This window comes from Echinops telfairi, unplaced genomic scaffold (genome assembly GCF_000313985.2).
Source record: "Echinops telfairi isolate 266 unplaced genomic scaffold, ASM31398v2 ScPeMD7_443;HRSCAF=831, whole genome shotgun sequence".
Classification (NCBI taxonomy): Eukaryota; Metazoa; Chordata; class Mammalia; order Afrosoricida; family Tenrecidae; genus Echinops; species Echinops telfairi.
In genome coordinates, this window is record NW_022104341.1 from 26,242,194 (window position 1) to 26,253,384 (window position 11,191).

Here is an 11,191-nt window from a genome sequence, read left to right on the forward strand (position 1 = left end):
ACCATATGTGTTGGGCTACTAACCACAAGGTCGGCAGTTCAAAAGCACCAGCTGGGGGAAAGGGTCAATGAAAAAGAGAGAGCCTCTCAATGAGATGGATTGGCAGTGTCTGCAAACCTCACAATGGTGAGTTAGTTGTGGTGCAGGAGTGGGCAGTGTTTCCTTCTGAATGGGCTCGCTGTGACCATTGCCTACTGGGCAGTCAGTGCCTAACACCTACATAGGTGGACATCACACGAATAGAAACAGAATCCAGCTGCTTCCTTCATCAAGTTCAGCACTGCTAAGGTGAGCTTTTTTTTTTTTTTTAATTCACATTAACAACAATGTACATTTTAATCAGTTTCTGAGTACTCCAAGATACTAAACTATGTTGACTATTATGTTATTTTAATTCGGTTTATAACCTGGGAATGGAGCCCTGATGATGTAGTGGTATCCAAATGATCAACAGTTCAAAACCACCAGCAACTTCTCGAGAAAGACTGGGCTTGCTTCCCTGTACACAGTTACAGTGTTAGACACCCACAGGTCAGTATATGTCAGATTGACTCGATGGCAGTGAGAGATAACCCGGGAGGTAACTATTCTGAAAGCCCTACAATATTCTTTTATGTGCACTTTAACCTCTCAGCTGAAGTGTATTTTTAGTAAGTAAATTGGTAGTGAATTTTAAGTGCCGACTAGGGTTCCCATCTAAGATTTGCAGGTAGACTTGTGTGACTTATTCTATACCAAGTTCCACACCTACTGTGCCTTGTTGTGTGCCATGGAGCTGACGCTGACTCCTGGTGACCTTTATAGGCCAGAGAAGGACCGTTTTCTAAGCAATCAGCTGCTCACCAAAAGGTCGACAGTTTGAACCCACAGTCATTTTCGAGGGAGAAAGACTTGGCACTCTACTCCCATATAAAAGACTAGCGTGTAAGAAACGATGGGAAGTTCTGTCACAAGGGGTGGTCGTGGTTTGGGGGCTCTTTATTGGAGCCCGTCTCCAAACATCCAACCTCGCAGTTTGCAGCGGAGTGTTAACTGCTGCACCACAGAGCTCCTAACGGGGTTAATGGGCACCTGAGCTATCCATTTGGGTTGTTAACTGGATCTTAACTGAAATAATCAGGTAGCATGAATCCTATTGAGAATCCTACAGCCATATCTCAAGGAGTTCTATAACCTAATGTACATCAACAACAGATTTGTTGATAATTACTGAGGCCGTGAAATGAACTTAAACATGTACAACCTCAGGTACAATGAATGGATTCTAATACCAACTTCTAGTTCTACCCCACTAAGGAAAAGGGTCCAGCCCTTCATCAGAATGATTTTTTTAAAAAATCCCTCTTCTGTCTGCTCCACCTTGCTTCTCTGCTGACTCCAAGACCACGCTCTGCTGATTCTTGCCAGTGTGTGCTTCGGTGTGGAGCTAGTCTTCAAAGACGGTCTCCAGTGAACCGCGCCTTCTGGTATCCAAGTCCTTCTGTATGCAGCCCCACTCCCATCCGTCTGCTCCTGTCCAAAAGAAGTCAGCAGAAGTGCTGCAGCTCTCACCTCGTTCCCTTGGAGGACGGGCTCGGAGAGCAGGGAGCCACCTGAGAGCAGTCTGCCTGCCGAGGCCCCGCACTGAGAAGAAGCCCCGCTAGCTGCGGGAGGAACCCTTGAGGAAAGAGATACGCTGACCACGTCCAGGGATTCCAGCCCTCCCAGCTGAGAGTGGCCATGCGGGCGAAGAAGCCACCGCTGTGGAACCCACTCGTTCCTTCAACAGGAACCACAGCACTCGAGAAACTTGAAGGGAGAATTGCCCAGCTGAGGCCAATCATCCACAGACCCACAGTGGTTTAGGCCACTAAGTTTTGCGGTGGCTTGTTACACAGCAGTAGGAAATCAGAATACCTCATGCCTATCCTTCTGTACCATTACCTAGAGACCCCTGGGACTGCGTTCTTCTCAGTTCAGTTGCAAACCCTGATCTTCAAGTGTGTTCCTCCCTCAAAGGAACTAGTAGTTAAATCGCCTTTAGGACCATTCTGTCCCATGATTTCCCCTGTCTTCCTGGCACCCCTCTGTCGATTCAAACAGCCAACCTCTTGCTTAGTAGTTGAGCAGCTAACTATTTGAGCCATCCAGGGCCTCCCTCCCTCCCATATGCTCTGCAAAATGCTGGCTGTCTACACTTTAATCAGGTCTTTTACGGGTCTTCTTTCAACTTGACTTTGGTCTGTCGTCTCGATCATGCTGCTCCCGCTGATGTGTGCCTGGCCTGTGTTCTCTTTCTAAAATAGGAACAAAGAAATCCTCAAAGAGCCTTCCATGTTGGGCCAGGAAAGTACTTCCTCGTTGGCTAGGAACTAAAATTGTATCCTCCTGGGAAGTTCTGTCACCCTTCCCATGCGACACCTGTGGACTTCCTCCTCAGACAGCTGACGTAGCACCCAACCTGTTGACTTAGCCCAAGCCCAACATGTAGGCTGTGATTCACACAGACAAGGGAGCTTCAAAAAGTTGTAGAAGAGTAGAATTAAAGTAGAATTTTCCATAACATTCTGAAGGCTTCACTTATAAGCCTACGTCAAAAAGTATTGCTATAAAACTCATACAAACTTCTGTTTAACAAAATTATCAAAATGTGAAGCTATCCTTTCTCAACATGTCCTTGTCGAGGTCTGTGTGCTCCTGAAGGCAGCTTGGCTGTCTCTCTCTAACCCTCCCTTCCCAAGGATTTTGATACTCCTCAATGGACACCAGGTCAAAATGGCAGTTTTGACATCCTCAAGGAACTCAAATTGTATTCCTTTTAAATGCCCTTTGAGTTTTGTGAACTGTGTACAGAAGTACAAAGGAGCAAAATTAGGGCTATAATGTAAGGTTTCCCAACCAACTTCTAGAACAGCCCTTGTTACCCTCTAAGAATTAGCACATGCATTGACCTGATGGGAAAAAAATTATATCTCATCACCACTCTCCTGGCCTTTTCTCACCACTGCTGTTTTCTGTTTTCCTATAACTTCTTCATAATAAGCCCCGTGATTGTTCCATGTTCTTCGAGCAAACCTATCAAGATTGCCTCAAGAATCAGTCCCCATAGTCTTCTGAACTAACCTCTGTTCCTTGAAGGTAACTGGCCAAGCAGATCCCCTCAGAAGCTGTTGTTCTCGTGGGACCCGTTTTGGAAGGGATCCTAACAAGACGAAGACCAGTGTCTTACGGGGAGACCTGGTCTACAGCTAGCCACTCAACACAGACACATGTCCGGATATGTATGGTTTGTAGTAAACCCGTGCACGTATGTGCTGTAACACAGTGGCAGTGCTTTTTGACTTACCGGTACAGCTCATAAACCAGTGGTTGAACTGAATGTTCTCAAGTCTCTTCAAAACCTTCTGAGTCAGGGAGGGGAAAATGAGGAGCTGATACCAAGGGCTCAAGTAGAAAGCAAATGTTCTGAGAACGGTGATGGCAACAAATGTACAAATGTGCTTGACACAACGGATGCATGTATGGATTGTGATAAGAATATATGCGCCCCCAATAAAATGATTTTAAAAAACCTAAACAAACCTGAGTCCATGATTTCCCAGGACACTGAATTAATTACATGGGATGCATGGTGCTGGACACATATTATGTGTTCTTTTTTAGCTCGAAGAGAAAGTATATATTTTTTAAGCTTAAGTATTGTCTATAAAACTAAATTATTTTCCCCAGCCCCCACCCCCCAAAAAAACAACTAAATTATTCCCAGTGCATTGTGCAATGCCTGGGGTCATAAAAGCTTGCGAGCAGAGTCATCAAGTCATTGAACAGATTAGATAGGAAATGAGTGTGTTTATCTTAATGGGGGAAGTAGGAATGGTTGCCCAATTTGAAGAATGTAATCATGTACAAAATGTTAATGTATAGTTTGCTGTGTCATGCACAACATGTTAATGTATATTTTGCTGTGTATATTCTCAACAACGAAAATAAAATAAATTATTAAAGTGCTTACTAAAAAATCAGATTGTGGAATAATATGCAGCAGGAAGGAGCAAAAAGAAAGAAAGAGGAGGGGGACAGAGGGAGGAACGAAGAGGAAAAATGATAACTCTGCTTAGGTATGCATGGCTCTCACAGTGTAATGTTGAGAATGTAAGTCGTAATGGAGTATATATTTATATAAATAAGTTTACAAGCAGTTAAAAACCAAGCTCTGCATTTTAACTATGTATGACTAGTGATTAACTACATAGGAAAGCCCACAAATGACTGTTCTAGAAATGATGAGCATGTTGACCCTTTATGGGGGATGACGGTGGGTTGTAGATTCTCTTTCTCCGAATCTAGTGGTAGTTACATGGGTGTTTGAGCTATAGTTATCATTTAAGTTATACATATTAAAAATTATGTCAATTAGATATTTCACATTAAAAAACGTTTCGAAATAAAATTGGGAGACTTCTATACCCCACAGTTATATTTTAAAATCGATGTTAAACACAGCCATATATATATATACAAATGTACTAGTGTATCTATACGGGGCGGGGGGCTTCAAAATTTTGTGGAAATTTAAAATTATCTCCTAATTCCATTTTTCCATAAACTTTTTAAAGACCCCCCTGGTGTAAATATATATATATAAATATATCATTTTCCTTATTAAAAGAATAATATCTTTTCATTATAAACAATTATATAGTATGGAAGAAAATTAAAATTATCTATATCCATGCCACTTTTGAAAGTTTGCAATTACCAGACTTGACCTATTGTTTATTTCTTTGAAGTTTCTTCTGTGCTTGTTTGTGATTTCTCTCTTTAAAAAATTAAATTGGGAACACACCATATATGTTGTTTTGCAAGCTTTTTTTGTTTTTTCACTTAATATGTTCCACACTTTGACTTCTCTCTGAAGTGTGTAGTGATGTCCTGTTGTCGGAGCCAGAGTTGAGAATGACTCCCTGCATGTAACTCCCCAGGTGTTCTTCATGTTTTATGCCATCAACCCCAAACAGTAAGAAATATCACTCAGAGGAAATTTTATTTCTACAGAACTCATAAAATCAAAACAGCATATGATCATGCAAACAGAAACTTTAGGATTTTGATAAAACAGAAAACAATTGTGAATCTTACTATAAATGTGAAAATATGCCTTTAGACCGAGAAAGAGTACTAAATCTCTGACCAGTAGATTAATATGCTGTTCTACAAGGAATTGTCATTCTTTGAGAAATATGGGTAAGTAGGAATGTTTTGTTAAAAAATTCATTTTCATGCACAAGAGAAGCTGGGGAGGAATCTGGGCCTTTAAAATTGTTTTCACTGTTCTATGCTTTGAAACATTCAAAGTTTTCCTTGTTGAGAATGACATTTCTCTCTTTAAGTATCATCACTCTCTTTGGATGTTTGTGGAAATGGCCATTAGGGTGGATCATGTACTGACTTATGTGTGTGGCTCCCCCCCGCCCCCCCCAACAAATATGTGTTAACCTGACTGGGCCCTCATTCTCGGTGATTTGGTAGTTATGCAATGATATACAGTGCCTGTTATATCATCATGGAATTATCCCCCATGATGCCACCTGATGTGATCAACCAGTCAGGTGTAAGAGGAGGGTTGAGGGGGTCAGGGAATATTTAGATCCCAGATCAAATGTAAAGAGAGTTTCTCTAGCGTTTGGCCTACATCACCTTCCATCTTGTACAAGATAAAAGGGGAGAGAAATGAGCTGAGAGAGGAGGGATCTCAGTCCCACGAATAAAGAAGAGCCTGAAAGTGGAGTTCATCCCTTGAACTCGGGGTCCCTGCATCAAGAACCCTTTCGATCCTGGGGGAAATTGATGCCAAGATACATGTAGAGCCCCAAGGGACACAGAGCCCACAGAAGGAAAGAAGGTTCTTTTCCCGGAGCCGGGGCCCTGCATTAGGAGAACGGTGAGACAGTGCGTTGCTGGTCGCGTGTGCTAGTTCTGTTAGCCGCAGCCCTAGATTTCTAAAACAGGTCGTTCACATTGGGTGAACTTACATCTTCCTCCTCTAAATGATTTTCCAACCTTCCACCTGGCAGCGAAACAATTTTAACCAAAGATACAGAATCTTTCCTAAAGAAAGTTTCACTTTGTGGGCTGTGATATACAGATAAGTATTTATCCTATAAATATTTTTCATATCTTTGTACTTTACACCTGGCATGATTTTTTGTTTCATTTTTCTCAGAAAAATCAGGAATGTAAAAATCTAGATTTATTTCAGGAAAAGGGCCAAAGTTATATTTGGGATACAAGCCAATAATTTTTTACCTCTGTTTAGCCAGATTAATCCTAAAAATGCTGTAAAACTAGCTAGCTACAGTGTTGCTAAGAGAACAGTAAGGAGGGGAAAGTGTTTTTTTGAAGATTATCTCAGTAATTGAAAATTTGAGATGGAAAAAACACCTTTTTGATGAAATGGTGAATGATTGAATAAATGAGCTTAGATACTTATAAGTGATAACTTTAGCTGTTTGCCATATTTTCTGAATGTTTCAAGTCTACTACATAGCTTAAGTAAAATATTTGTGGGTGAAAATACAGATATTTTTCTTCCTTGCATCTCAAAATTAAGAACATCTGTGTAGGGGCTCTTTCAGGGTAAAGTAAATGAAACTGTTTTCTGTGTTCAAGAAAGATTGTAAGTATATAAAAAAAGAAAGTGAAAAGTAGGTAAGCAATAGAGTACTTTCAAGTATCTAGATTTGGTTTGTTGCTGCTTCTTAATGCTTGTTTTTAAAACAATTTAAAATGATCTTTAAGTGGGTGAAGGGAAACATCGGTCAGTGTAAAAAATGAAAAAATAATAATAATTTATAAATTGTCAAGGGTGAGTGAGTGAGGGGGACAAAAAAGCAGCTGATACCAAGGGCTCAAGTAGAAAGCAAATATTTTGAAAATGATGAGGGCAACAAATGTACAAATGTGCTTGACACAATGGATGTATGTATGGATTGTGATAAGAGCTGTATGAGCCCCAGTAAAATGATTTTAAATAAATAAATAAATAAAATAATCTTTAAGACATCACAAGCTTTCCCATTTGTTTGAATTAAAAAGCTCTAATAAGGTCCAGCCATATTGAAAGAGAGGAAGACAAGTTGGCGCTGTTCTTCAGAGTGGAATTGATAGAGGATGTTGCATCATTTGCCCGTTTCTCAACTCCAGTGGTTCTTCACTACAGCTAGATATTAATTTATAATCATTGTATTAATTTGTAATCATTCTAGTCATAAAAAACTAGTTGTTACTTCAAGACAGATGTTGTTATATTTACCTAATTATATCGTTTGTGTCCTAAGGGCTATTTTTTTCCAGTCGTTTTATTAGGGGCTCATACAACTCTTATCACAATCCATAAATGCATCAATTGTGTAAAGCACATTTGGACATTCATTGCCCATAAGGGCTATTTTAAAATAAACTCAGAGTCAGACAAATTTGATTCTGTCAACCTTGTAATTTTTGTTTTCAGCTTATGTAACCATAGTACAGAGTTCTCAGCCTCAGTACTGTTCACATTTGGGGCTGCACTAATTCTTGGGGAGACTGGCTTAGCGGCGGGGTGCCCCATGCACTGTAGATAGGTAGCAGCAGCTGGCCGCTACACAATAGATGCCAGTAGCATACCCCAGTCTGACAGTCAACAGTGTCTCCGACATTGCCAAATGTCTCTTGGCTGGGTGGGTTAGAACTGGTTCTTGTTAAGAACTACTGCTACATGTATTTACTAAAATTCTTTATATACTTTTCAAGAATATGAGCCAGAATAAAGCAATAGACCATTAGTAGCTAGGCACAAAATCTGGTAGGCAATCATTTGGGATGGTTCAACCTAAATAAAAGATAGAAACAAAATAATTATGTTCCATAATCAGAGACTAGATTGTCTAGGTAATTGATACAGAACAGACCACTAAAAATATGTTAGTGCCTTACAGGGAAGTAAAATTAGTTAATAGTCATGATGTAATTTAATGCTGTTTCTCACTTCTATTACTATTTTAAAATGTGAGGCAGCCGGATCTGCAGATACTAAAGGACCCATAAAAGTCCTTTTACTATTTTGTGTTACATGTAAATCACAGCAGTTTTGCAAGGCATGCTGGAATAAAAATGTTTATCACTCCTTTGTCATTATGTCTGCAACAGGTGATGCCTAGTGCCCTGCTGGGAATGTCATCAATCTGACTTCCTCTCCAGAACCTTGGCATTCTGCATCACCAAGAACACTCAGTGGGCAGGCCAGTTCAGAAGGCGTTTTTCAGTTTAAACATGTGCTAGGGAAAATAGAAAAATGTAGCTGTTTGAGAGACACAGAAAAGCAAAATGGTTTCAGATTTTACTTATTGGATATGCCGGAGAAGGAAGTATACAGTCTTAGCTGCCAACACCTATTAAGCTTTAGAATAGATCTGAAAGTGTTTTGCATCTAAAAGCATTTGGGGGCAGCTTTATTGCATATCGGAATAAAGTCCTTAAGAGGAATCATTAATGAAGAGTCCAAAGGGCAGTTGACATCACTAGACCTCTTGTAGTAGGTGTCAAAAGAAGCTAAAACAGGGCCAAGTTGTGGGCTCTGGAGAGAGGCCCTCTCAGCAGGTCTGTACTTTTGTCCTTAGTGACCTCTCCCTGCAGCTGAGGAGGGTGGAAGAAGAACAAAGACACTAGTGGAAGGGCTTCCCTGATTCTCTTACTACATGAGTTTAGATCGATTTTATTTTAAAACCTTGCCTCAAAAAATCATGTAAAATACTGATTTAAAATCAGGACCTGGCAGTGTGGTGGGTTATGCATTGAGCTGCTAGCCGAAAGGTCAGCAGTTCAGGCCCACCAGCCACTCCGAGAAAGAAAGCTGTTATGCTCCTGTAAGAATTTAAAGTCTTGGACACCCAGAGAGGCAGTTCTCTGCCCTATAGGGTTGCTATGGGTCAGAATCAACTCGATGGCAATGGGTTTTTTTAATGGTAGACTTAGAAAATTTGGTCCCTGCAACTCAAACTTTATTGAAAGAACCTAGCACAAGTAGACAACATGGCAGTTCCAGAATGAATTTATGGGAAGGGGGTGTTTAGGTGGGCCTTATTGTACATTTTTACAATTATAAGTAGGAAAAATTAGGGAAACCAGAGTAATGTTATTTTATTATAGAAAATTCTAAACATACAAAAGAAGGCATGTGCATATCCTTTCAACAATTATCCCAGCTTTAATAGTTATCAACTAATGGCTAATCTTGTTTCAACTATACCACACCACCACCTTTTCCATGTTATTCTGAAACAATTCCAAATATCATCCCATCCCTAGATATCTTAGTATCTTAACTCTAAATGATAAAAGTTATTTTCTTTCTGTTTTTCCTTTTATAAGATTTTAATTGTGTCTTTGGTGAAAGTTGACACAGTAAATTGAGTTCTCATTTAACAATTCCTATGCCTATGGCTCTGCTATAATCCATGTTCACTGGCCACATTTCAATGGCCTTCTTCATCATGTGCCTTTAGTATGGAAACTCCACTAAATCCTAGCAGGATCCATGACGGGTGACCCTGCTGGTATTTGAAATACCAATGGCATACCTTCCAGCATCGTGGAAGTCACAGTAGGACAAACAGAATGGGAATAACAAGTGAGACTATCAACCGAGAATTGCCATAAATCCAAGCAAGAGTTGTAGCAGGATGTGGAAGAAGGGCAATAATTGCCGAAGTCAGATGGATCGTGTCTGGAAACGGAAAACCAGAATGGTTTAATGGTTACTGCAAAGGCATTCAACTGTGTGAATCATAACAAGTTATAAATAACATTACAAAGAATGGGGATTCCAGAACACTTAATTGTGCTTATGGTGTTGGCAAAGAATGCTGAGAGTACCATCCATGGGCTGCCAGAAGAACAAACAGATATGTCTTGGAAGAAGTACAGCCAGACTGCTCCTTAGAGGCAACCGCTGCAAGACTTGTCTCACGTGCTTTGTTTTGGATGTGTAGCAGAGACACCAGTCTGTAGAGAAGGGCATCCTGCTTGGTGAAGGGGAGGGGCGGTGGCACAGAGGAAGGCCCTCAACGTAGTGCAGTGACACAGTGGCTGCAACAGTGGACTCAAACGTGAGAGCACTTGGTGAGGATGGCCCAGGACCTAACACTGTTGTCCATGGGGTCTCCATGAGTCCCCACCAGCTCCATGGCACGTAACAACAATCTGTGGACCCTGCACAAACACCACGGAGCAGTCATTAGAACAGAATTAGGGAAAACACTGGGTGGTGTGCATCAAGTTGTATCCTTAATCTTTGTTCAGAGCAAATAATCCAATAAACTGTACTATGTGAGGAAGCAGGCAGCACCAGGATTGGAGAAAACCTCATTAACAATTTGCAGTATACAGATGATACAGCCTTACTGCACGTGAAGAAGACTTGAAGCACCGAGTGATGAAGAGCAAAGACTCTGGCTTTCAGGACGGCGCGCGCGTGCGCGCGTGTGTGTACCCCGCTACAGAAAGCAAACATCTTCACAGTTGGACCCATAAAGAACACGATGCGAAATGGGGAAAATAATGAAGTCGTCAAGGTTTTACTTTTCCTTGAATCCACAGTCGACACCATGGAAGCAGCAGACAATAAATCAAACATTGTGTTTCATTGGGCAGAAGACTTCTTTCAAAAGCAAAAATGTTACCTTGGAGACTAATGTGTGGCTGACCTAATCCATGGTATTTTCAATCCTCTATGCATCAAAAGCCAGACAGGCATAAAGAAGAATGAAGAAAAAAAATAACTGAAGAAGAATCGATGCATTTGAATCATCGTATTGGTGATGAATATTGAATATATACCATGGACTTCAGAAGAACAAATAAATCTGCCTTAGAAATGTATCCAGAAGTCATGTACACATGTAAATATATTTATATATGCATTTGGGGAAATAGATCTAGGTGCCCATATTTATAGGTTTAGTATTAAGATAGCAGATGGACATTGGGCTTTTACTAAAGTACTTCCTCAATGCAAGAATACTTTGTTCTATTATATGGATTCCATGATGCTCACCCTCCCGACACAATCACTGAAGACAGACCGGGTGCATAAGCAAATGTGGTGAAGAAAGCAGATGGTGCCCCGCTATCAAAAGATATAGTGTCTGGGGTCTTAAAGGCTTGAAGGTAAACA

At 40.6% G+C, this 11,191-nt stretch overlaps 1 protein-coding gene across 1 annotated transcript in view; it reads left to right on the forward strand.

Annotated features, from left to right (window-relative positions):
- The first annotated feature begins 271 nt into the window (after nucleotides 1–271).
- Nucleotides 272–11,191, forward strand: part of DIPK1A (divergent protein kinase domain 1A) — a 59,190-nt gene continuing 48,270 nt past the window's right edge. The window contains exon 1 of the mRNA XM_004699259.2: nucleotides 272–288. The gene's annotated coding sequence lies outside the window, so the exon portion shown is untranslated. The remainder of the gene's footprint in view (nucleotides 289–11,191) is intronic.